Below are 26,728 nucleotides of genomic sequence, written 5' to 3' on the forward strand. Positions count from 1 at the left end.
GAAAGAGAGAGAGAGAGAGAGAGAGAGAGAGAGAGAATCCCAAACAGGCTCCACATGGTCAGCACAGAGCCGGACGTGGGGCTCGAACTCACGAACCACAAAGTCATGACCTGAACGAAAATCAAGAGTCAGATGCTTAACCCACTGTGCCACCCAGCTGCCCCAGGCTCCTCCACTTCTTAACTGTTATCTCCAATGCAATTCCACATTCAGGTGGATTTTAGGAACTTGTTAATAGATTGTTATGCAATGATATACTTGGGCATTATGCTAGACTCTTCAGGGATGAATACCTCTTTTTGTCTTTTTTTTTTTTATCACATTTAATTTTTGTTGACTCTCCACTAAAGTTTGACAAAACAAACAGAAGAAAGTCCTTTGTCATTGTCATTCAGCACTTTTTTCTTTTTTCATAAGAAAGGCAACATTTGTTTGCAATTAGATTTAAATTTTGTGTCTTTTTTTTTTTTTTTTTTTAATGGTGATCATAGTAGCATTTACCTCCCAGGGCTGTGGCGAGAATGAAATAAATTAATCTGTATGAAGTGAGAGGGTCTTGCCAGACTCTTGATCAACACTCAGTAAATGTCGTCTGTCCATTACTTGTATCATCCCACAGGGAAATTGGATACTTTTTTTTCTAGAGGATTACGACAAAGAAACATTTCAAAGTCTGGCATGCTCCAGAGTCTTTTTTTTTTTTTTTCCAATTTAGAGAGAGCACATGAGTGGGGAGGAGGGGCAAAGGGACAGAGAGAGAGAATCCCAAGCAGGCTCCACGCTCAGTGCACAGTCTGACGTAGGGCTAGATCTCACGACCCCCAGATCATGACCTGAGCCAAAATCAAGATCCAGATGCTCAAGAGCCACCCGGGCACCCTGGGAGTCATTCCTTTTGAAAACAAGGATGGCATAAGAGAGAAGCTTAACTATTACAACTAGGCATGCAGTTATGGGCTAAAGTTTTCATTCATGCTGTAGATATTTCCTGAGTTTCCACCATATGCTGAGGAGAGAAGAAAAGCAATGATGAGGGACAAGCGTCCCTGCCTGCAAAGAACTTAGAGTCTTGGGACAGAATGAGTAGGCCGACCTACTTGAGTGTGACGTCGCTCTGTTCAGAGAAGCACCTGCCGCAGTTTGCCCCTGGAGAGACAGACTTTGTCTCTGGTAGTCCTGCTGAGTGTTCCGTCCCCTCCCGGAGGTATCCTCTTCCTCTAGCCAACTTTCTTTACCACCTTGCAACTCCCTCTCTCTCTCTTCTTTTTCAGGTCATTGTCAAGTAATCCAAGCTAAGATGTGAACAATCACATCTTCAGCTGTTGCCTAGTCACATAGCCTTCCAAGGGGCATTTGCATTCCAAGGAAGCACTTGAAAAATTTTTTTTATATTTATTTATTTTGGGGAGAGTGCAAGCAGGGGAGGGGCAAAGAGAGGGGGAAAGAGAATCCGAAGCGGGCTCTGCACTGACAGCAGAGAGCCCAATGTGGGGCTCAAACTCCCAAGCCCGCGAGATCATGACCTGAGCCAAAGTCAGATGCTCAACCTGAGCCACCCAGACGCTCCTCAGGGAAGAACTATAGAAGATTTACTCACAGTCCAAGACCCAGACCAAAATGTCACCAAACGTCTTTTCCAACCTTATGATTCTTACTTAAACTCAGTTAAACCACACAGTCTAGAAAATGGTGGCCAAATGACGATCAGAAAAAAAAATTAACAATGAATTTTAGCAAACAACATAATTTCATGTTCTAATGGATGTGAAAGCGCTTTGAAAGAAGCAAAAAGCACTGTGCAGATGTGAGAAATTGTTCCCCCTGTGTATGTATAACTTACTCCCTTATGCCATGGATATTGAGAGGTTCAATTTGGGACCATATTTCTGGCTCCTAGGCCCAGACATGCTGGTTATAACAGCTGTCACATAAATGAGCTCCATAAAACAGGCCTGCTTTTATGACATAAATACTACCTGACTCTCTGAAAAGATCTCTCTGGATAAAACATTGAGTTGAAAGACTTAATTATATTTGTGTTCCTCTTTAGTACCAAATAATATCACAACACATAAAGAGCTTTTTGTTCTTCTGACTTAAACATTAAAATCATATTTTGTCATTTTTTGTCAGCGTATCTATCTGCTTCCTGTCTCATCTTTCCCCTCCCCACCATCAATCACCAGGATATAAAAAATAAAAACAAAGATAAACTCTCATTCAGAGAGGAAAAGTCCAGAATAGAGGTATATAATTAAATAAAATTAATGGCTGAGTGAACAGGGATTCAAAAGGGATGTGTGCCAACCCATCAAGGTGGCCACAAAATCTTGAATGTATCATATTCTGGTAGAATTAAGTCCCAGGTTTTTTATCTAGCATCAGTAGATCATACCTCCTAAGGCCCCAAACCACCAAATTCCTTTCTGCACTAGGCTTCATGCTTCAAGTTGCCAGAATTTCCACTGGGCAGGATGAAACAACAGACCTGCTCTCCTCAACTTCTCCATTCGCAGTGGCCCACACCCTCCCTCCTTTCCCTAATCTGCCCAATTATTTTGTTTTTTGAGACAAATAATATCACTTCCTCAGAATGAGAAAGAGGATCCTATTATATAACCTGTTGGAGATCTTCCCAAGTTGCCCAGTTCGTTAGGAAAGTAATATGGCATTAGCAGGGCACCAGGAACAGAACTTCTACATAATAGGCATTAAGTAAATGTTAGAGTAATTGAATTGAGTTGTCTAAGAGGGCATAGCCATGTGGAGGCATGAGGAACCACTAGAGACTGTCCGAATTCCACCACTGATGAACATGGCTAATTTATCCAAGATGTTTTTCTCCCATTAACTGGCTTTCCTAGTCCGTCAAATAGTTTGCTGAAAACCATTCTGGCACAAACTAAGAAAACTGCTTGATCAAATGATGGTGGATATGGGAGGGGATACTGACTCTGCAAAGATGACTTAAATTAACCTGACAATTACTGTATTCTGCCTGTATTTTCACAAGTAATCACTTTGTATTTTTTACGCTCCTGCTGTGTGGTTGTTCCAGTGAGTTGAACCAGTTTCCAAGTCTAATTGGTATAGCATGAATGTCCTCCTGGCCAGAGAGAGCTTCTTCCAGGCCACTCTGCTTTGCTCAAATCGCCCAATTCAGGTCACGGTGAGGACTTAGGGGAGTACCTAGACTCCCCTTCCAGTGTGTGGTCGTTTCGAGCCAACCACAAATTACAAGTTAATTGCTCTAGTCTCAATAAGACTGGCTAATTCAACTTATTATTTTAAAGTTAAAAATCTCCCGTGGTGTAGACAGCCTTAAATTTACCACAGTTTGCAATTATTGCCCAAACTGTTGGGTCTTTCCAAAGTTACTCTGAAAACAATAGCAATGCTGTATCGACAAATTACAAAAAGATGGTGAGATTTTTGTTTAGAAACAGATATGGGAAAGTCTGGGTGTGATGAATTACGAAGCAAATTGAAGAAATTATGACCTAGAGAGAAGGACTTGTTGTGGAGTTAAAAAATAATCTGAGTAGGGGTTCAGCTACCTTATCGTATCGTAAGGTACCACACCTTCAACACCACTCAAAGGGACATGCCTTTTCTTTAATTGTCTTTAAAGGTCACACAGCAGACCTTCTAGGAAGGAGGCATATGGGTTTGCTTTTGCCTGTTCCACTAGCACATCAAGGGTCTAAATACAAATTCTTTTTATCAATAAATTAAACAAAGAATTTTGTATTTTTAGTATCAGAAATATTACAAAGGGCAGATATCTAACAAAGTTAATACTGTAGGGGGCACCAGGGTGGCTCAGTCGGTTAAGCGTCCAACTCTTGATTTCTGCCCAGGTCATGATATCCCGGTTCGTGAGTTTGAGCCCCACATCAGTCTCTGTGCTGACAGTGTGGAGCCTGCCTGGGATTCTCTCTCTCCCTCTCTCAAAAAATAATAAATAAACTTTTAAAAAAGAAGCCAATACTAGATATTTTTTATATGATTCCTTGGTTTCAGCAATCTTGTCTTTGACATGGTTCATATTGACCCTTTCCCCTCCTTTCCCCCTCTTTTCCAGATGACGACAATCACTTCTAAATGGGCTACCCACCTCCAAGCTTACTCCTGTGCTGATCTTTCTTCCACAAGTTGTCACAGGGCAAAAACTTAAAGCTCAAAACCAAACAAAGAGAAACAACATCCTGGTTGGGTTTTTTTTTATAAATAAAAAATATATATTGGTGAGATATTTTACATTCTTTTTTCCATACTAAGTCTTTAGGTTTATTTTCTTTTTAATTTTTTTTAATTTTTTTTAATTTTTTTTTAACATTTATTCATTTTTGAGATAGAGAGAGACAGAGCATGAATGGGGGAAGGTCAGAGAGAGAGGGAGACACAGAATCCGAAACGGGCTCCAGGCTCTGAGCTGTCAGCACAGAGCCTGCCACGGGGCTCGAACTCACAGACCGTGAGATCATGACCTGAGCCGAAGTCGGACGCCCAACCGACTGAGTCACCCAGGTGCCCCTCTTTTTAATTGTTTTAATTTAAATTTTAGTTAACATACAGTGAAATATTAGTTTCAGGAGTAAAATTCAGTGATTCATCACTTACACGCAATACCCAGTGCTCATCGCAACAAGTGCCCTCCTGAGTATCCATCAACCATCTAGCCCATCTCCCACCTACCTCCCTCTGACAACCCACATAGTTTGTTCTCTATTGTTAAAAGTCTCTTCCCTCTCTTCTCTTTCCCCCCCACTTCCCATATGTTCATCTGTTTTGTTTCTTAAATTCCACATATGAGTGAAATCATATGGTATTTGTTGTTCTCTATTTCACTTAGCATACTACTCTCTGGCTCCATCCACAATATACTGTTTATGAATCTATTCGTGGGAGATAAGATTCTTCAAAAAGCAAGAGAAAGTGAACACAAAATACAGAAGAGTGGTAATCTCTTAGGGGAGGCAAGGAGATGACACAGGGAAGAGGCATATAATTAGAGCAGTGGAACCGGAAATGTTTTAGTTCTTAAGTTGGATAGCAATATTTACTTCTTATACTGAGTAATGAGTTCACCAGTATCCATTCTACTATTCTGATTCAGAATTTATGTATGCGATAGATATTCTTTTTAAGGTAATCAAATGCTACAGAACACACGATTTTAAATAAGGTGAGTGAAGTTTGCTTCAAAGGAAAGTATTAAGTAAACATTAGGAGAATTATTGATTACAGCCCAAATTAAAGTTAGAACTTTTTGCTTGTATCTCAGCAGGTATAGTAAGCCATAGTCATCAATAAAGTAATTTTCCTGTAAAAAAAAAAAAAAGTAAACATTGGTACAGGTTTTTTACAGTATACATGGTGATAATGTGAAGGTGGTAAAAAAAATGGCTAATATATAGGAAACATGAAGTACAGTCTTAGTCGTGTTTACTTTCCCACCAATTTCCTCTCACTGCCTCCCTCCCAAACATATTATACATCATAATCTTTTATGTTTCTGTGCCCTTGCACATGTCATTTCCTCCTGTTGAAATATGTCCCCTACTGTCTCCACTTAATGAACTCTTATTCATTCTGGAAAACCTAGCTTCGATGTTCCCTTCCCAAGGACACTGAGATACCATGCTACTTTCCTTAGGCAGAGTTATTTCCTCTTTACGTTTCCAGAACACCCTGTTACCCATCCTCTGCCAGTGCAGTCATGCATTGCATGGTTACTTTTTGTTTGTCAACGTTTCTATCTGAGTGATAAATTTCGTGAGACCAAAACTTACTCAATTTTGCACCTCCAGTACCGAGGGCATTGCATGGCATGAAGAAATCTCTGACGGACTGCTCACAACAAATATCCAAAAGTACATGAATAAACCTTCCTCTGTTTGAGTAGCACTGTGACCTCCAGCTCACTTAGACTCCCAAAGAATACAGCAATTTGAAGACTAATTCTGCAATCACACGGTGGGCAGGGACAAATAAGCCAACACACTAAAGAGAGGAGAAGTTACAGAGGCAAAAGGCCCCTGAGCAAAGAAAGAGTGTCCTTAGTGTTGGAAACTGCATCAGAGAGGGACTGAGAAACTATCATTTAAGCACATCTATACCTCCTCTCCATGAGGAAGTACGCATACAGAAACCACTGTTATCCTTAGCTCACAGAAGCTTCCAGAGCTTCAGTGATTGAGGGAGACTGACAATGGGGCAGGGGATTGGCAGAGGAATACAACAGATGAAAAGGAGAAGAAACATGAAGTCTTACCACCAGTTCCATTGAACATGCTATCTCCATGGCAACCCAGGGTAAGGAGAAGTTGGCATGAGCTATAACCACAACAGGATCATTGACCTTTGAAGCACACATCCAGAGATCAGTGGTGCCTGCATTCAGAGACTGCAATGAACAGAGCTGGATTCTGGTAAAAAAAAAAGTGGATCAAGGGCAGCTCATCTTAGAGGCCCTTCCATTTACTCACATCGTGCATTCAACAATGATTTACTGGGCACTACTATTTGACAGGCCTGGGCCAAGGTGCTAGGAAATCACAAAGGTTATTACACCCGGGTCCTTCCTTTAACGAACTGGCGTGGGTGGGCAAATGTGACAGCTGTACGAAGATGATACAGGTTAGAATTGATAATTATCCTTCGTGAAGTATAAATCAAAAGAAGTGGAAACATAGAGGGGAGAAAACAAAGTCTCAATTTAAATATATTACAAGGAAAAAAAATCTTAAAAAAAAAGGGGGGTGGCGCCTGGGTAGCTCAATCGGTTAAGAGTCCGACTTCGGCTCAGGTCATGATCTCATGGTCTGTGAGTTCAAGCCCCACGTCGGGTTCTGTGCTGACAGCTCGGAGCCTGGAGCCTGCTTCAGATTCTGTGTCTCCTTCTCTCTCCACCCCTCCCCCACTTGTGCTCTGTCTCTCTATCAAAAATAAATAAACGTAAAAAAAATCTTTTAAATATATTGACAAGGAAAGAATAAGTAAAGGGGGTAATATATCATCTGAGTATTGAGGAAGGTGCAGAATTTAATAGCTACAGACATATGCAATGAGATATGCAAGAGAGAAGGAATAACGTGAGCATGGAGTGAATTCAGAAAATCTAGGGCATAGTACATGCTTTTTATTCTGGAAGAATTCATCCAGAAACCTATGAGTCTATCCCAAATAATAAATACTCCTATAGCATTTCATACTTCTTTATGATACTTAGGAGAGTTAGGCTTACAACAGAGAAAAATAAAAGTCCTATGCCAGCACCACAGTAATGCATTGTAGCAAGAGTTGTATATTGCAAAAAGAAGTGGGTTTTCAGGATTGAAGGCAATTAACAGACAATACAGATGTGGAGTTGGTGTTTTCAGTTTATTTTGCAAAGGGCCTCAAGGTCGTGGGACTGAACTAGTCATAGTTCATGGTTCATGATAACACTCTTCCTTGGTTAATGCATGGATACCTTTATTTGCTTATTAGTTGGATAGTTATTTTTACAATGTAACAAAATTTCTGCTTTTGGAAAAAAAATGACAGGGTAACTGGTACTGGACTTATGCTTTTTCTGTAAACAACTAGAAAAGTGGATGAAGTGTAGGAAAAGACTAAGATTTCAGATATTGGAAAACGAGTTGTTCAGGGAAGTGATCCCTGAGGAAACTGGCTCAAATAAAGTTGATCTATGACCACTTTGGCTTTCTTCATGGAGGCACTTTATAGACTGTGCAGCAAGCAGGGGAACCCAAGCAGAGTTCAGAGGACTCACTGAGGTGGGGAGACAGAAATCAGAAGAATGACAAAATCTAGACACCCAACAATGTTAAAAGGGTAATGTCCAGCATCTAATAAAAAATATTAAAAAGTCAGATAATATTATTTTGGATAATATAGATAATAACAGATAATACAATACTAAAAACAGAAGAGGCAGGGAAATGTGACTTTTAACCAGGAGAAAAGTAAGTAATTGGGAACAAAATAATAGTCAATTTCTTGTCAAAATTAACATGAGCTAGCAGGTAGTAACATTTCTAGCACACTGTAAAGCAGAATATGCTTTAGCATGCTGAAAACAAAAATGCTGCCAATATAGAATCCTCAGATCTGAGAGACCATCCTCTCCTTCTCCCCACAGAGAGCCCCAACATGGAATTCTATACCTAGCAAAAATATCTTTGTAAAATGAAGGGCATGGCCATTATGAAGTAATAAGGACTTGATGAGCACTGAGTGAGTGACATATAGAATTATTGAATCACTATATTGAACACCAGAAACTAATAAATACAACACTACATGTTAATAATACCTCACTAAAAAAGAAAAAAAGACCTTGCAATTTCATGAGATTTCTTAAGAATCTTAAGATTTTGGGGCACCTGGGTGGCTCAGTCAGTTAAGCATCTGACTTGATTTTGGCTCAGGTCATGATCTCACAGTTTGCAAGTTTGAGCCCTGCATCAGGTAAGAAAAATACCTAAAATGGGGCGCCTGGGTGGCTCAGTTGGTTAAGTGTCCGACTTCAGCTCAGGTAGCGATCTCGCGATCTCGCGGTCCGTGAGTTCGAGCCCCGCGTCGGGCTCTGGGCTGACGGCTCAGAGCCTGGAGCCTGCTTCCGATTCTGTGTCTCCCTCTCTCTCTGCTCCTCCCCCGTTCATGCTCTGTCTCTCTCTCTGTCTCAAAAATAAATAAACGTTAAAAAAAAAAAGACAAAAGAAAAATACCTAAAATTAGAAAAAAGAACAAAAGAAATTAGTACAGCAGAAACACAGAAATCCAATAAACATAGGAAGAAATGTTCAATATTATTAGTGATTAGAGAAGTACAGATAAAGACCTAAATCACATACCATTTTATACTTATTTGATTGGCAAAAATACCAAAAAAAAAAGGTTAAAATTTCAAACAATAAGACTCCAATATATCCTAGTTTGGCTGAAGGGTAGAGTGTGGACTACAAATAATCTTACAAAGGCACTTAGAAACTAACCCATGGAGAGTATTAAATGCTAGTCTAAGTAGTTTAATTGCAGGTATCTGAGGCTGTAGGGGATCTGCTGGCTACTCAGACCCTCTCGATGGAGTGAGGAATACCTTTCCCCAGAGCGGTTATCCGTGATTCAGCTCTTTGACGCATCTTCCCTGTTCTCTTCACAAGCCACTGACCACATGTTTTTTTCCGCAGAATATTCTCCTTTTCAAATAACTTTTGACTTTGGCATGCAGCTTTTAGTACGTCATCCCAAAGGTATGAAGAAGATGGGGATTTCAGATAGTTTGGAAAGTGGAACAAATTTTTATGTTTTGTTTCAATAAAACAGATACCTTTATTGACCAACTGAACCTTTTAGTCTGTCTCTCAAATGCCTGGAAAGCCCCACAGGAAATAGTACATTCGATTTAACCATTTTAGATAAAAAAAAAAAATCTGTCCAAAAACGCAAGTTACAGAAAAGGTAGTTGTGATTAAACAATATTCCATATGAATAACAATAATGCCACCTTCTGTTACAAAATACAGGTACCTTCCCCAAGCGCCTTCGCTACTGCTTTATATTTACAATTCTATGATGCAAGGTAAGTCCTGTTATTCCCATTTGATGAGAGAGAAGCTGAGACACAAAGATGAAATGAGTTGGCCTAAAACGGTCGGCCTCTTAATAGAGCTGGAATCCAAACTCAGCTGTCCTGACCCCGAAGCCCTGTTCTTACTCTCTTTCTCCTCTCTTCTCTCTCCTGTTTCTTCCTGCTTCCCTTCCACTCTCTTTTCTTTTTTCTAAGTATTCATTTTAACAGCTTGTTAAAGTGCATATTTGTTGTTGAGAATTTATTAAAACATTAAAAAAAGAAAATCACACACGATCTAACCAGATAACAACTATTAAAATATTAGTGGGTGCTTTTTAGTCTTTTTCTTTGTACATACATATTTTTAAACAATTTTTTTAACGTTTATTTATTTTTGAGACAGGGAGAGACAGCATGAACAGGGGAGGGTCAGAGAGAGAGGGAGACACAGAATTTGAAACAGGCTCCAGGCTCTGAGCTGTCAGCACAGAGCCCGATGTGGAGCTTGAACTCACGGACCTCGAGATCATGACCTGAGCCGAAGTCGGCCACTTAACCGACTGAGCCACCCAGGCGCCCCTTTTTGTGCATACATATTTTTAAAACAGGGAGCATGCTTACGTGTAACTTTTGTCACATGCTTCTTCACTTAATGGTCTAGTGTAGATATTTTTCCAAATTGTTAAATATTTTCAAAAACATAAATTTTATTGGCTGCATAGTATTGTAGTATATTACTATACTATAATTTATTTAACTGATCCACCCTGCTGTTGTAGGTTATTTTCAATGTTTTGCCATTAAGAACAACAGATTGTTGGACATATATATATATATATATATATATATATATGTAAATACATCTTTGTGTACATCTCTGATTTTAATAATGATAAATGTTTTGTAATGGAATTTCTGAGGCACTTTTTTGTACTCTGAAATCTATTGTTACTTTTTGTACTCTAAAACATGGCCATTATGGGGTAACGGAGATGTGATGCATGTTCGAATGTTGCCTTTCAGAAATGAAATGGTTTTGGATTGTCTGGAGTGTGACCATGCAGGTAGTTGAATAAACTAGAAAGTAGATTTTTACAAAATAGGATGACAGCATTCTGTACATTGTTTGTGAGGGTATAAATTGGGTGTTATCAGGGGGCAATTGGGCAAGCTTTAAAAATTAAAAACGTGCGCACCCTTGGATTTAGCAATTCCACTTATATTTATTCAATAGATTTCCTTCTGCATGTGTGAAATGATGCACGGGGTTTTCACTGAAGTGTTACTTATAAAAGACTGGAAACAACCTATGTATTCATCAGTAGGGATCTGGTTAAAAAGAATGTTACAGTTATTCAAAATACATTCTTAAGGGGCTCCTGGGTGTCTCAGTCGGTTATGCGTCCGACTTCGGCCTAGATCATGATCTCGCTGTTCCCGAGTTTGAGCCCCACATTGGGCTCTGTGCTGACAGCTCAGAGCCTAGAGCCTGCTGTGGACTCTGGGACTCCCTATCTCTCTGCCCCTCCCCTACTCATGCTCTATCTCTCTGTCTCTCAAAAATAAACTTAAAAGACATTTAAAAAATTTATAAAAGAACAAATTACATTCCTAAGTTAAAAAGAAAAACAAGGAATAAACAGCAATATAAAATACTACCATTCATGGAAAAAGATAGTAGTGGGGAGAACCCACACACATACAAACACAAATACATAAAATATATCACGGAATATTATTCAGCCATAAAAAGAATGAAATCTTGCCATTTGCAACAGCGTGGATGGACCTTGAGGGCATTATGCTAAGTGAAATAAGTCAGACAGAGAAAGACAAACACCATTCGATTTCACTCCTGTGTGGAATGAAAAACAAAAACAAAACCAAGCTCATAGATGCAGAGAACAGATTGGTGGTTGCCAGAGGCAGGGGGTGGCAGTGGGTGAAGGGGTCAAAAGGTACAAACTTCCACTTATAAAAGAAATAAGTCACAGGGATGTACTGTTCAGCTTGATGACTATACTTAATACTACTGTAGTGTATATTCAAAAGTCGCTAAGAAAGTAAATCATAAAAGTTCTCATTACAAGAAAAAAAAAAGGAACCCCACGGTGAGGGATGTTCGGTAGGCTTATCGCAATCATTTTGCGGGGTATACAAATAATGAATCATTTAGGGGCACCTGGGTGGCTCAGTCAGTTGGGCGTCTGACTTTGGTTCAGGTCATGATCTTGCGGTCTGTGAGTTCAAGCCCCACGTTGGGCTCTGTCCTGACAGCTCAGAGCCTGGAACCTGTTTCACATTCTGTGTCTCCCTCTCTGTCTCTGCCCCTCCCCTGCTCATGCTCTGTCCCTCTCTGTCTCAAAAATAAATAAGTGTTTAAAAAAAAACCAAATAATGAATCATTTATGTTCTACACCTGAAGCTCCTATGATGTTCTAAGTCGATTACAGCTCAAATGGAAAAGAGTGACGATGCGGTACATCTTTAATAAGAGGGAGACCTGGCAACAACGGGCCTCAAGGCCAGAGGCTACGGAGCCATCTGGGCTGCCCGCCGTAGGCTGGCAGAATGCGCCTGCTCGCACCTGGCACCGTCGTCTCCCGTCCCATTACGTCCCTGCTCGGCCGCGTGGACGACAGTTTTCTACACCCAGAGCAACGCCTGGGAGGTGCCGGGCGACCCCTGGTAGCATCTTTTTTGGCTTCCAAGCGCCTGTGGAAACAGAGGGGCTTTCCTGTTCCTGCCAGCGCGGCTGGTCCATGGACCAGGGCCAGTTGGGACAGCCAAGGCGGAGAAGACAAGCGGGGAGCGTGGCCAGGGCTCACAGAGGCCAGCGTGATTAAAGGGTTGGAAGACAGAGCCTATGAGGCAAATTTTAAGGAACTGGATTTTTTCCCTGGAAAAAGAAAGGACAAGGGGATGACTCAATTGTCATCTTCAAGGATCTGAGCGGTAATTACGATGGGAACCATACCCAGCTACTCTCCCTCCCAAAGCCACCGCACCCTACCCTCCCCACCCGCCTCGTTTACACTGGCAGCAAGAATGCGGCCCAGCAACAGGGAGCTTTTGACTTTTTACTTCAGGCTGACAGAAGCCTCTGTCTGCTGCGGGCCAGGCTACACTTTTCTGTGTGAAACAAAGAAATAAGCTGGGTGACTCCTTGAATTCTATCCCAACTTTAATTCTTCTTGCTTTTCTCTACCATATTCTCTTTCATTTCCTTTGGGCTTATGAGAAGAAAGTTCGAAAGAGCTTTCTTGAATAAGGAAACACAGTCTGAATGAATCACTGTAAAATTCTCTGTAGCAGCAGCTAGCCTTGATGTTACCACAGTTAAAAAAAAAAAACAAAAAACGCATGTACTGTATATACTCTTCCTAAACGTACAATTAGGACACAGCTGGGAAAGTATTTAAGATTCTTTCCCCAAGTTTGTTTTTTTGCCGGTTAAATTGCTAAAGGTATACTTTGCTCAACAGACTGGAGGCGAATCGTCTGGAGGACTTGAGCAAGTGCAAGTCTTGGAAAAAAATATTCCCCAGACTATCTAGTCTTGCTTGCTTTTATTTGGTTTTAAAGACCATGGCAGTTTCTCGTGTCTCTGCTCGTTGTGGATTCTACGAGTCTACGCAGAGGTCCTGGAGGAACTTCTCGAGATGTCAAAGCCACTGGACGGCATCTGGTACAAATACATTAGAAAACAGACTCTGGTAGATAAACGGTCAGCGGAGTAACAATAGCTACCCTTTGTTGTGAGTCTGGTGGGTGCCAAGTGCTTTTCGTATTAATCTTCATAATGACCCTGTGAAGGAGATAGCCACATCCTCATTCGACAGGTCAGAACACAGAGTCAGAGAGATGAGGAACTTGCCAAGGTCACAGAGCTAGCAAGTGGTGACCTCCACGTTCAAATCCAGGTCTGAAGCCTGTTGTTTCCATGCTGCTGCCCAGCTCCTGGTTCGGGTGTTCACTCTGTTAGGATGCAGCAGCCACCCAGGCACAGGTCTGTGCGGCTTAATGGGTTATTTAGGTCAGTCTCCCAGTATCATTATTTTGCTCACAATGAGAGCTCATTAGCGCCCCAGGTCAGCAAAAGCAGTGGTTGACCGGGACATCGTAATGAAGCAGCCTCACCACCTTTCTGCAGTTTAATTTCCCATCTCCTCCATGCAGTCATCTGTTGAATTCTTTTAGCCTGCACTTTAAGTGTTCAGAGCTCTGGCTTCTTCACTCCCGCCCACAAGCGCAGCCCTTCCTCACGATTCTGTAAGCAATCCCGGCCCTAAGGTAGCGTTCCTTAAGGAGTGGTTGATGGACCTTCTGCAACCACGTCACCTGGGCTATTGGCTAAAATGATAACTTCCTGGGCCTCACCATTGGTCCACTAATTCAAAATCGCTGGGGGTGAATCTGCGTATTTAATGAGTCCCCCAGGTCGTTTTTTATACATGCTGAGGTTTGAGAAGGGCTGCTCCTAGAGCGGTGGTTCTTAACCTCAAAGAGACATTGTAATCGCCTGGAAAACGTAAGCCTCCGTTCCCCCTCTGGAGAGTCTGATTCATCTGGGGTGGGGCCTGGCCATCAGATTTTTTAAGAGCTCCCCAGGGAATTCTGATATCTACCCAAGACTGAGGACCATGTTCCTAGACCTGGAGCACGGCGTCTCAAAGATGAGCATGCATCACACTCACGTGGAGGGCTTGTTAAAACACGGATTACTGCCTGCTCCTCCCCCCACACACTGAGTTTTTCTGATTAAGTAGGTCTGGAGTACTTTGCATGTCTAACAAGTTCCCTCGTGATGCTGTTCCAGGGACCACGTTTTGAGAACCACTGGTTTAGAGTTTCTTGGATATTAGCATGCATCACTGCTAGATTTTAAATAATTAAGGAAAACTCTTTTTGGCTGCTTTGAAAGCTTCAGAAACACCGTGCACTTTCCTGTCCTAATTTAAATAATTTTGCATACATTAGGTCCACCACAAAGTCAGGCTTGTAAATACAACTATTAACCTATTTTTCCCCACAGGAGATTTAGATATATGAGGGAATGAAAGCAGCATTTAGCCAGAATAAATAAATAGGTTTCTTAGGCAAATTGCCCCTTGCAAAGCTAGAAGAGATCTGATGAGTGGAGATCCAGGAAAGTACAGGTCACTTCCAACAGCAAGGTATGTACTAGGGAAAAAATGGTAGGGAAAATCAAACTTTTTGCACAAGCACACAAATAAACTTTGGCCTGGTCATTATTGGTCCTGTTTGCATTCCTGCTATTGTCAGAGATGATGGTACAAAAACTGATTTCTTCGGGACTAGGGAATCACTGTGTAGAGGCAGGGTCACTTCAGATGAACTTGCAGCCTAGGCACGGCACAACCCTAGGCCACCTTTCATGTAGACTTTGGTGCAAATTGTACCCTCTGGGGTTGTGCTACACCACAAAACTAGAAGAGGTCTATACCTTTTCTAGAGTTACAGAAACCTGAGCAATATCCCCAGGAACGGGGACCTAGAAAGCTTTGCAATGCACATCCCAGAGATCCAAGTTCAGTCCACTGGTTTTCCCTGACCACACCTGCTTTCTAGTAACAAACTAGGGAAAGGATGAGGAGAAGAACAAAAAATTCCCACAGTATTTGTTCACATACATAGACTGAGACATGGGAAATCTAGTTGAGGGAACCCTGAGAGCAGTCTTAAAAGCCAGGAAGGCACAGAAAGAAGTATCCTGGGTGAGATATAGATCTTGAACATACGGGGACTAAGAATGTACACGTAAACCTCAGGTCCTTTTTAGAGCTATGGATAAAAGCTAGACCTTGCTCCTCAGCTAAGTTCCTTTCTCTTTCACTTCTTTACCTTTACATAGTCTTGTATTTCCTCCGCTGTCTCCTGCACCCACCCAAGAGCAACCATAAACTCTGTATTATCTGGAGAAATTCCAACTTTAAATATTTTTGTATGAATCTGGACCTCTGCCCTGCTTTTAGTGCTAGAAATGTGGTCATTCTTAACTTCCACCCAGAGGATCATCAAGATGTCACCACTTCCACTCCACTCGGGCATTTAGTTGGGTCTCTTCTGGGACTTCTACCATCATCCACCCAAATGGAAGTAGCTTCTAAGGCTAAGGGTCTAAACTAGGAGGTAGGGGGTCATGCAAATGGGAACAATTCAAGGGAAGAAGTCATTGGTTTTCGAGTAAATCTTCCAGACAACAAGAATGAAATTGGGGAGACAGAACCATTGCCCCTCCGGGTTGATGAACTCCGGGTGTTATAGACTGAATGTGTCTTCCCCCAAATTTCTATGTTGAAGCCCTAACCCCAAGTGTGATTGTGTTTGGCGTAAGAACGTAATGAAGGTTAAATCAATTCATTAGGGTCTGATAGGATTCGTATTCCTGTAAGAGACACCAGACAGCTTGCCAGGCTGTTCCCCCCGGTGCACAGACCGAGCAAATGCCATGTGAAGAGAAGCAAGAAGGCAGCTGTCTGCGTTTAGCATTTAGCAGATTCTTCTCCTGCAGTAATGTGTGAAGGGCCAGGCAGAACACACAGTGGAGGCAGATGCCTGCAGAGGGTGCAGAAGGCAAATGCCTATGCCATCTTGTTATTTTACCTTTTACTTTTAATGGTAGATCAAGAAGGCATTTACTCCCACTGCTAAAACTTCATGTGAACGTGTTGAGGCCAGGGATGGCTGAGCTGCCGGAGTGAAAACACAGTGAACAATGGCCATGTCAAATGTGGAAGACAAGAATTCTGCATCATTGCCCCAGCTCAGGCACCTGTCTCCTCAGGCTTGGCTGGCACTTGCCAGACTCCTGCCCGATGGACAGCCTGAGATACAGAAGATGGTGTGGGGGGTAAACTTCCTCCTAGGTCGGCTAGAAATCTTGCATTGGTGAGTCCTTGGTATAGGACTGGGAAGATCTATCTAACCCTTAATAGGGGAGATACTCAAAATATCTAACACCAGGTAGATCAGTTGTAGACAACCAGAGCCACTGTATTAGAGCAGAGCAGTTACTCATCAGCCCTGGAGTGAGCTAACTGCTGATTCCACTGTCCACACTTGCTTCACAGGCAAAAGTCACATTTGTGGTCACAGCTAAATCACAGCAGCCTGTACAATTCATCAGAAGAGTATGTGTGCTGCCGTAAGAGCTACTCAGAGAACTTAGTCACTCAGGGACTTGGGGACGCAAAGCCAGGTCTGAATCAGATACGTGTCCAGTTCATGCAAGTGTTGCTTTTATTTTATTCTTTAGTTTTTTAATGTTTTTATTTCTTTTTGAGAGAGGTGGAGGAGGGGCAGAGAGAGAGGGAATCCGAAGCAGAATCCAGGATCTGAGCTGTCAGCACAGGGCCCGATGCAGGGCTTGAACCCATGAACCATGAGATCATGACCTGAGCTGAAGTCAGACGCTTAACTGACTGAACCATCCAGGTGCCCCAAGTGTTGTTTTTGCTTTAAACCAAATGTTAGGAAACCAAAGAAATAATATCCACAGGTATTGTGCCAAACACGAATATATTATACAAACAAACTGGCATCCTATTTGCACATGTACTTCACCCAATGTTTCAAATATCACAAGGAACATATTTAGAGAGATAAAATGCAGGGAATAAGCCAAATATAAGACTTTGTTTATACTTTAGAAATTATGTAATGTGAAAAAATTATTTCTAGTAAGTCCTGGCATAAATTGTATAAGTTGAGAAACAGTGATAAGGGAAGTAGATGTAACAGAATGTAAAAGGTTCCAATCCAAATTGTTCAGGCAGCATACAATTCTCTCATGTACTTGAAGCACATACTTTGAGAAGAAACTCCTATATTTAGAATGCATCTATACGGTAGGGCAAACTAGAACTTTTTGAATTCTACAATTGAATTACAATTATATGTAAGTATCACTTCAGCCACAATGGCTCCTCAGTTGTGCAAATGCCATTTATGTAGCACATGCAGTATTCAGAACCCAGCTGAGAATCTGGAAAATGATCAAAGGCCTGTAATGGTTAAGATAGGTCCATGTATTAAATGCCATTCATTTTACTTCCTAGGAGAAACCCACATTACTCAAAGTCTCTACACAATTTTCTAATAGGTGTGGATATTTGGTATTGGAACATGGCAAAGGTTGCCAGTGGTTGGCCCCAACATCCTTTCTTCCATTTCAACTTAGTTGAACCTCAAGTTTGTTCGGGGAAGTCATGCACCCAGATAAAGATGATATTTCCCAGTCTTCTTACAACTATAAGTGTGCCAAGTCTTTGACCAATGAAATACAAGCGGAAATGTTTTGTAAGACATCCAGGAAGTATCCCATAAAGGTGAGACCCAGCTCTCTGACTTCCTGCCTGCAGTCTGCTGGCTGGAACCCTGATATGATGGCTGTAGGGGCCATCTGGAGCTGTGACAGTGAGAGCTATGCCCTGAGGATGTTGCAGTGGAGAGCTAGAAGGAGCCTGAATCCCTAAGAAATTCAAGATGTGCTATGCTCATCTTGGATGGCCCATCTCTGGAATTCTTATGCGTGAGAACCTATCTTGTTTTAGCCACTGTTAGTTTTGTTCTAAATGTTAAACGCATCCAAGTTTATCCTAATAACTATGCTCAGAATAAATAAAAAATAATAAATTTTTAGTTTTGTGGTTGCTAAAGACAGACACATTTTACCTGGGAGAAGGAACATCTGAAAATTTGGTGTCTCCTAAAAGTGAAGGAGACACCAAAAAACAAAACAAAACAAACCAGAAAACAAACAAAAAATCAATAAACTCTATAATGGGTTTTCATGTAAATAGTTTTAAAGCATAGCATTCTAGCCATACCTATTGAAATAAATTGTCCTAGACCTCTTAGGTAGGCTCCAAGGGTATCAATATGCTATAGGAAATTAGAATCATCTGAATTAATAATACCTGGAGTCATCAAGAAAAGAATAAAATATATTTGGTATAAGAAATAGGAAATACCTTGGGCCACCTGGCTCAGTTGTTTAAGCTTCCAATTCTTGATTTCCACTCAGGTCCTGGTCTCATGGTTTGTGCGTTTGAGCCCCGCATCTCTCTCTCTCTCTCTCTCTCTCTCTCTTTCTCTCTGCTCTCTCTGCTTGCACTCTCTTTCTGTCTCTCAAAATAAACAAATAAACACTAAAAAAAAGAAAAAAGAAAAAAAGAAATATGAAATGCCATAGAAATATTTTAATTCTAAATAGTTTAGTGGTTTTTTTTAATTTTGTTCACAAAAGAGGAAGGAAAAGTAGTAAGTTTTCTGAAAATTCTGCAATATGGAGTAGCGGATTTTTCCAGGTTGCAAAATAAATGAGTTGTCACTGCGTAGGGTTCTGTCAGTTTGAACATTGTGCTGATTTTATTAAGAATTATTTTCTTGGGGCACGTGGGTGGCTTGGTCAGTCAAGTGTCTGACTTTGGCTCAGGTCATGATCTCGGGGTCAAACCCTGCGTCAGGCTCTGTGCGGACAGCTCAAGCCTGGAGCCTATTTCAGATTCTCTGTCTCCCTCTCTCTCTGCCCCTCCCCTCCTCACACCCTGTCTCTCTCTCTCTCTCAATCAAAAATAAAAATAAACTTAAAAAAAAGAATTATTTTCTTAAAATTCCCTTACATTTATGTGTTGTATTCATTTTATTTGGTCAGCATTCCAACTAGTTATACATTTTCCCCCACAAAATAAAAAAATTAAAACCAAAGAAAGCTACAAAATGATAGAGAACATAAAATCTCAATCTGGAGCCTTGGAGGTAACAAAATAAAGAAGCTACACCTTTCTTGCTCCCTTTATTTCCTGGAAAGTTTTAGGGCTCCTATTCAAATTGTGTGAATTCTCACCTGAGCAGTGCTGTACGCAGATGGGTGGGAAAAGAGCCAGCTCCTTCTGGCAAGGAGCAGGAGCAAGCCTACAGGCAATTTGATCTTTAAGCCAGACTTAGATAAATGAGAAACCTATTACAAACGGGAAATCTTCTGAGAACTTGCTGGCTATATGCCGTTCTCCAAACAGAGCAAAAGACAGCAGTGGTATAAACAATGGAAGCAAAAGGTTAAAGAACAAAAATATTCGAATAAAATCCCTTAATAGTGCCTCATGCAAAGTAATCAGAACTCTCCCCTCCGATGCCTCATCTTCCAGGAGATTGACGTCCCCACCACATGCTCTGTTACCATCCCCAACTTCCAGGATTCCTTGGTTCTTTCATCAATTATCACAATCTTTTTTTCACTCAAGTTTTCAGCTGCACGAGGGCAAGGACTGTGTCTCTTAGTCGCAGTTATAGCCCCATTACATGCCTAGCACAGGGCCTGGCAAATAGTAGGTACTCATTCAGATGTTGGATGGGTAGATGAATGGATGAGAGAAAGAAATTTGGAGAAAGGTATGATCAGGCACACAGGCAAAGGGAATTTAACTAAAAAGTTATCCTTAACTCCCACTCCCTCCAACCTAACTTTGACTCTACAAAAAATTATGGGCTCATTAAGAGAAAAGAGAGAGAAAATGTAAAGAGGAAATAGAGGAAAATACCATGATAACGAGATGTAAATTAAACTATGGAAAAAGTTGACCAAATTGGTTCTTTAATATTTATCCTACACCCACACACACACTTCTAATACACACAGCTGTCCAACACAAGGCAGATATTGCCACAAAGAATGGTTACTTTGAATAGATTATATAAATTAGAATTATCTAATTTATTTGCATATTATCAATAATATGCAAATTTCTGCATGTCCCATCCTGAACCTGACAGTGAGCCCCAGAAGAAACTTTCCTAGGTGGTAGCACAAAGCCAACCACCTTTGAGGTGGATGAATTTGCATTTTATTCATCATTTTCCATCTGGCTCTTTAGTGCTCTGGTTGCTGAGTAATAACAAGCCTAGAAGCTGAGCAAGAAAAGCAAGAAAAAGAGGAAGAGGCCCAGTTTATCTAGAAATTGACTAATACACCTGTAAGAACATAGACAAAACCACTGCTTATAACTCATTTATAACAGCGCAGCAAAAATGGAGCCACAGAAAGAGATGAATGGAAGAATGATGTAATATGCAATAGACATCACTGCCGCTGGTCAGTGTCCGTGGTCCTCCTCTTCTAGACCCACAGAGGACTGCCTTACCATCTCCCTGTGCTGAACTTACATGTGGCCATGTGATCTTCTATAATCAACAAAATGTGCATGCAAGGGATAGAGGTCACTCCTGGGTAAGGCATGTAAGAGCTGGTGCATGATTCTCCATGGTCTTCTCTCCTTGCACCAGCTTGCTGGGTGGCACTCCAAGTGACAGAGTCTCCACCAGCCTGGGTGCCAGAATGAGGTTATGTAGAGTACAGACCAGCAAACTATAGCCCCCAGGTTGGCTGCCTGCTTTCATAAATAAAGTTTTACTGGAATACAGCCATACCTATTTGTCTATGTATGCTTTCCAGTGACAATGGCAGAATTGAGTTGTTGGGACAGAGACTATATAGCCTGAAAGCCTAGAATGCTTACCAAATGGCCCTCTAAGCAAAACTATGCCGACTCTTGATACAGAACACTGAACCTCCACCCACATTTATTCGAGGAGGACATGTAGGTTGAAGGGAGAGACAGGCCTCTGTTATTTTAAAATAACAAGAATTGGGGGCTTATTTGTTACTCATATATAACCCAGGTTATTCTGACTGACACAAAACCCTCAAAAGAGAAAACCACTCAATTCATGTGTATGTCATTAATAGAAATGTATTGTCTAAGCAAAGTACCTGGCACAGTGTGAGCACTTGAGTAGTAGGTTCTCATTTCTTTATTGAACATTCCCCACTGAAAAAGGAGACAGAACATTGATGTAATCACAAATGGACTACATGTCAGCTCCCTCAGAACACACTGCCTAAAAGTGGTGGCTTTTCAACAATTTTTAAAGGAAAGACGTTGACATGGTAGTTATTAAGATGTTATTAGAAGTTATTAGAAGAGGCAGAGTGAAAGCAAAGGTGAGTCATGAGCTGTCAGAACCTGAGGCACGTAAAGAAAGAGGCAGAGTGGCCCCCTTTGATGTGCTGGCTCCTGGGATGCTGGAGCCTGGCTATACATTTGAAGCAGAGGTGAAAACATTGAACTGGACTCATTGGCTTCAGTGATGAAAATGATTTTAAGGTTTTGAACGATAAAAAGAAAGTTTCTTTTTTTTTTTTAATTCTCGAAGAAACAAAGGTAAGGGAATATTTGCTGAGTCTCTCATAATACCAACATTGAACACCATTCTAGCTCTTACAATGATCCAGGCACTGTTCTGAGCACCTGACACATTTCAGCTCTTATAATTAGCACAATCCTGTAAGTTGGATGTTATCATTATCTTTAGTTTACTGACAAAATGGTGAAGTACAGGGAAATTAAGTAGCTTGCCTGAAGTCAGCTATTAGCAAGAGGTGAAGCTGAATTGCAATGCAGATGTTCTGTGCCCAGTGCAATGACTCTTAGCCATCTTGCGGCCTGTCCAAAGGCTTTGCCACTGGACTTGAGACAGAGTATGAAGGCAAAGATTCATTGCTAGGCTGCTGTGTTCACTAGGGTACTTTTGGCTCTCTGTATCAGAATGCCCAACTCGAACTGGCTTAAACAAAGAAGAAATTTATTACTTCATGTAATAGAAATCAAGAGGAGGGGCAGCTGCAGAATTGGTCAACCCACTAGTTCATTGATGTCTCTTGCCTTCTGATTCTGTTCCCCACAGGGTTGACTTCACATCAGATTAGTTGCTGTTATAGTCAGGGATGGCAACCAGTAGCAAAAGGTACGTATGTGCCCCTTTGTTGCCACCCAGATAGAAACAAATCCACCCACCCTCTTCATTCTTTCTGGGCCAAATTAGCTCCACATGGGGGTAGAGGCGAAAAGTGACCAGGGCAATGCCACCCACTGTTCAGTTTAGAAAAATTAGGGTTCTTGGAGTGAGAGAAGCAGTCAATTCTCCTGAGGCAATCTGGCTTCATGGCAAAAGTACTTAATACCTAAATCAAATTAGGGTTTGTTTAGGAAGGAGGATTGGGGTTGGAGGGGTAAACAACCAACAGTATCCACTAGCAGGTGTCAGCTGAAGTGCAACCATATTTGCCAACTTAACTGTCTCTGCCACCCTTTCCCTGGGGATCCTTCCACAGACTATATTGAGGTGGTAAAATTCATGCTCTCATTGCATCATGAGTTTGAACCTTAATCTTGCTCTATGTTGATGGAGAAGCTGCTTAAACTCTTGAAAGGCTCATCATTATATAGATGAACAATGACCAGACCATATATAAAAATAGAAGTCTGACCAACAGTCTGCAGCAAACAGCCCAGAAAGCCAACCTATTGCCTATAGTAACCGGTCCAGGAAGTCAGACCATTATCTCTAGCAAGCAGCTCACAAAACCAAATAATACCTCTGTAGCAATTGACTTCAAATGGCCAGGACTTGGTTGATATCTGACAACTTCCATAATTATTGCCCCCACTTCCAACTTAGAAAGAAAAACCAGAGAAAGCCAAATACGCTCCCATAATCAATCACATAGGATGATTGCTTCTAGTTAGCTTGTCCACAGCTTCCCTATGCCAACAGCCTTGAAGCAAGGCAGACCTGAAACCATCCCTTTTCTCCACTGAAAAGTTTTCCCACCCTTCTACTTGCCTTTGAGTCTCTGCCACACGCAAGTGATGCAGGCTGACTCCTTTGCTACAGCAAGTTCTGAATGAATAGCCTGTGCTTGTCCTCATTTGGGTCACCTTCATTTGTTTCCACACTCTCTATGCTAGAGTGTCTTCACCTATAAAGTGGGGATAATACGGGCACCTGGGTGGTTCAGTCGGGTAAGCATCCAACTTTGGTTCAAGTCATGATCTCGTGGTTCCTGAGTTTGAGCCCCACATTGGGCTCTGTGCTCGCAGCTCAGAGCCTGGAGCCTTCTTTGGATTCTGGGTCTCCCTCTCTCTTTTCCCCTCCCCCACTTGTGCTTTGTCTGTCTCTCTCTCTCTCAAAAATGAATAAACATTTAAAAAATTAAAAATATATATTTATAAAATGGGGATAATAAAATTACTGACTTCAATGTGAAGATTAAATTCGATTATGTATCAAAGCCCTTAGCATGTTAATTCTTAAGGACTGGAAATTATCTCTTGAGAAATAACTGTTCATTTGACTATTTGGTGGATTCGTTTAAGAGGTCAAAGAAACTGCAGGGATCACCATAGGGCATGATTTAGCAAAGCCAAATGCCTTGTGGTCTAAGCAGAAAAGGTCCAGGATTACAGGGGTGTTTTCCTATGAGAAGCTTTTGCCATACATTTCACATGAAGTGTCCCACGAGTGAGTGTGTCTTTGTGTGTCTTCACTGACCTCCCCATGGGCTTCTCAGGACAGTGAGACTGGCCTGGATTGGGATGAACCAAAGATGCCCAGAAGATCGCATTGTTTGATAACTTCCAGGGCTCACACTATACCTTCCACACAGTAGGTTGATAGTAAACAGTTGTTAATGGACTGATTGAATAACAAGTGCCATTTACCACTGCTGGAAGTTTGAGAATTAATTTGACCTGCATGTGCAAACTATTTGCATGTAGTCGAAGAAGCCAGAATTTTAAGGATCTATGAAGGAAATACCTTCTTCGGTCCTCATAAATATTTCGCACCACAGAAGTTGTAATTCATTACCCTTGCTGAAAGGAAGACACGAAGAAATATGAAGAAAATGTAATGAGGAAGAGGAAGACACAAAGGGAGAAAGAGAGAGAAACACACACACAAGAGGATGAGATTTTTTTCTCATTTGTGTTATGAGACACATGAACAAGGAAGCGAGAGGCTCTCATGGGAAAATGTCAAAGGACAGGGTGGTATAAATATCTTATGGAGAAGGAGGAGAGAAAGGTGATTTATTCCCTTTATATTAATTAAGAAAACTTCTAAGTATTTGTTGTGTGCATACATCCACGTTGTAGGTTATTCTGAGTATAAGGAGTTAAATGCCTGAAAGAAAGGTTAAAAGAGCAAAGGTGACAGTAATTATGGTCGGGGCAAATTCAAGGTTACAGATCCTTTATCCCTCAAAGACCTCTCCAATGTCAAAGAATGTGAATAAGTTTAAGACAAAGTCATGTTAATCATACTGATTCAAAAAAAATATAGTGAGACAGCTGCCTGAGGTAAGTGGGTCATAACTAGGATTTTTGAAAACGATTCATGGGGTCCCCCAGATTCATAGGGACCTCTTAGAGGGAAAATCTGAGAGGCACCCCACTCAGCCACAAGTCTGGACATTTGCAAATACGTGAGCAGCAGGGGACTGAGCGGGGAAACCACCACTTTGAAGGTGATCATTGTAGCCTCTGGTGGACACTGAAAGCTCAAAGAGATATCCTAAAAATTAGTCTTTGATCATCTATAAGAGAAAATAGTGAGGAATCAAAACAGCCTCATTTCCTTTAAGTGATAAAACAGTGAGAAACAATGGGAAGGCAGAAAACTCACTATAATCTTCCACTGTATGCCTTAAGCAAGAGGGATTGTTTTTAAAGCTCAGACCTGATGTTTCAACAATTTCCAAGCAGATGTTCCCTCTGTAGGCTAGGTTGTGTGCTCACTCACTGATTCTCCATTTGGCTCTATTACACTAATAACCCCACAGAGAGCCCTCCCTTTTCATGCACAGTGAAGCGGTGACTTCTCATTCTCCATCTCTCCAGGTGAAGTTGGATGCTGTTTAAAAATGCTCTTGACACCCAGGAATAGACCCACACAAATATACCCAACTGATTTTTGACAAAGGTGCAAAAGCAATTCAATAAAAGGCCGAAGAAGAAGAAGAAGAAGAAGAAGAAGAAGAAGAAGAAGAGAAAGAAGCCTTGACCTAAACCTTACACTCTGTAAAAATTAACTCAAAATGGATTATAGACTTAAATGTGACATGTAAAACTATAAAACATTTAGAAAAAAACATAGTAGAGAGTGTTTGAGACCTAAGACTAGGTAAAGAGTTCTTAGATTCTGCACCAAAACACAATCCATAAAAGGAAATATCAATAAATCAGGCATGATAAAATTTAAAATTCTTGCTCTATGAGAGCCCATGTGAAAAGGATAGAAATGAAAGAAAGAAAAGATACAGACTGAAAGAAAATATTTGCAAATCACATACATAGCAAAGGACTAATACCTATCATGGGTCAAGAGTTCTCAAAACTCAAGAGTTAAAAAAATCCAATTGGAAAAGGGTCAAAAAGACACTAATAGACATTTCACCAAAGAAGATATATAGAAGGCAAATAAGTTCATGAAGATGTTCAACATCATTGGACATTCGGGAAGTGCACATTGGAACCACAAGTGAGATATCACACCCCTATCAGAATGACTAACATAAAAAAGTGATCATACCAGGAGCATCTTGGTTAAGCGTCTGACTTCAGCTCAGGTCATGATCTTACAGTGTGTGAGTTTGAGCCCTGCATCGAACTTTGTGCTGACAGCTCAGAGCCTGGAGCTTGCTTCAGATTCTGTCTGCCCCTCCCGCACTCATTCTCTCTCTCTCTCTCTCTCTCTCTCTCTCTCTCTCAAAAATAAATAAACATTTAAAAAGTGTTTTAAAAACTGATAATACCAAATGCTGGGGAGAATGTGGGGAAACTGGGTAACTCATACACTGCTGTTGGGAATAAAAAATGATACAGCCACTTTGGAACACAGTTTGGAGGTTTCTTATGAAACAAAATATGCAACTGTCTTTTGATCCAGCAATTGTGCTACTGAAGTATTTATTTCAGAAAAATGAAAAACATGGTCACACAAAAACCTGTATAGAAAATATTCATAGCTTTACTTGTAACAGCCCAAACTATGAATCAACCCAGATGTCCCTCAATAGGTGAATGCTTAAACTGTGTTCCAGGGGCGCCTGGGTGGCTCAGTCGGTTGAGCCTCCGACTTCAGCTCAGGTCACGATCTTGCAGTCTGTGAGTTCGAGCCCCGCGTCGGGCTCTGGGCTGATGGCTCAGAGCCTGGAGCCTGCTTCCGATTCTGTGTCTCCCTCTCTCTCTGCCCCTCCCCCGTTCATGCTCTGTCTCTCTC

General features: G+C 41.2%; 1 long non-coding RNA gene across 1 annotated transcript; it reads right to left on the reverse strand.

Moving 5' to 3' along the window:
* On the reverse strand, nt 1–26,136 carry LOC128777023 (uncharacterized). Its single transcript, XR_008422170.1, has 3 exons — nt 26,039–26,136; nt 502–640; nt 1–110 (listed from the first exon to the last, which is right to left on the reverse strand). It is a non-coding gene; the product is annotated as an uncharacterized LOC128777023 (long non-coding RNA).
* Between the last annotated feature and the right edge of the window lie 592 nt (nt 26,137–26,728).

The sequence above is a fragment of the Panthera pardus genome, unplaced genomic scaffold (genome assembly GCF_024362965.1).
Source record: "Panthera pardus isolate Hobbes unplaced genomic scaffold, ASM2436296v1 HiC_scaffold_10, whole genome shotgun sequence".
In the NCBI taxonomy this organism is placed as follows: domain Eukaryota; kingdom Metazoa; phylum Chordata; class Mammalia; order Carnivora; family Felidae; genus Panthera; species Panthera pardus.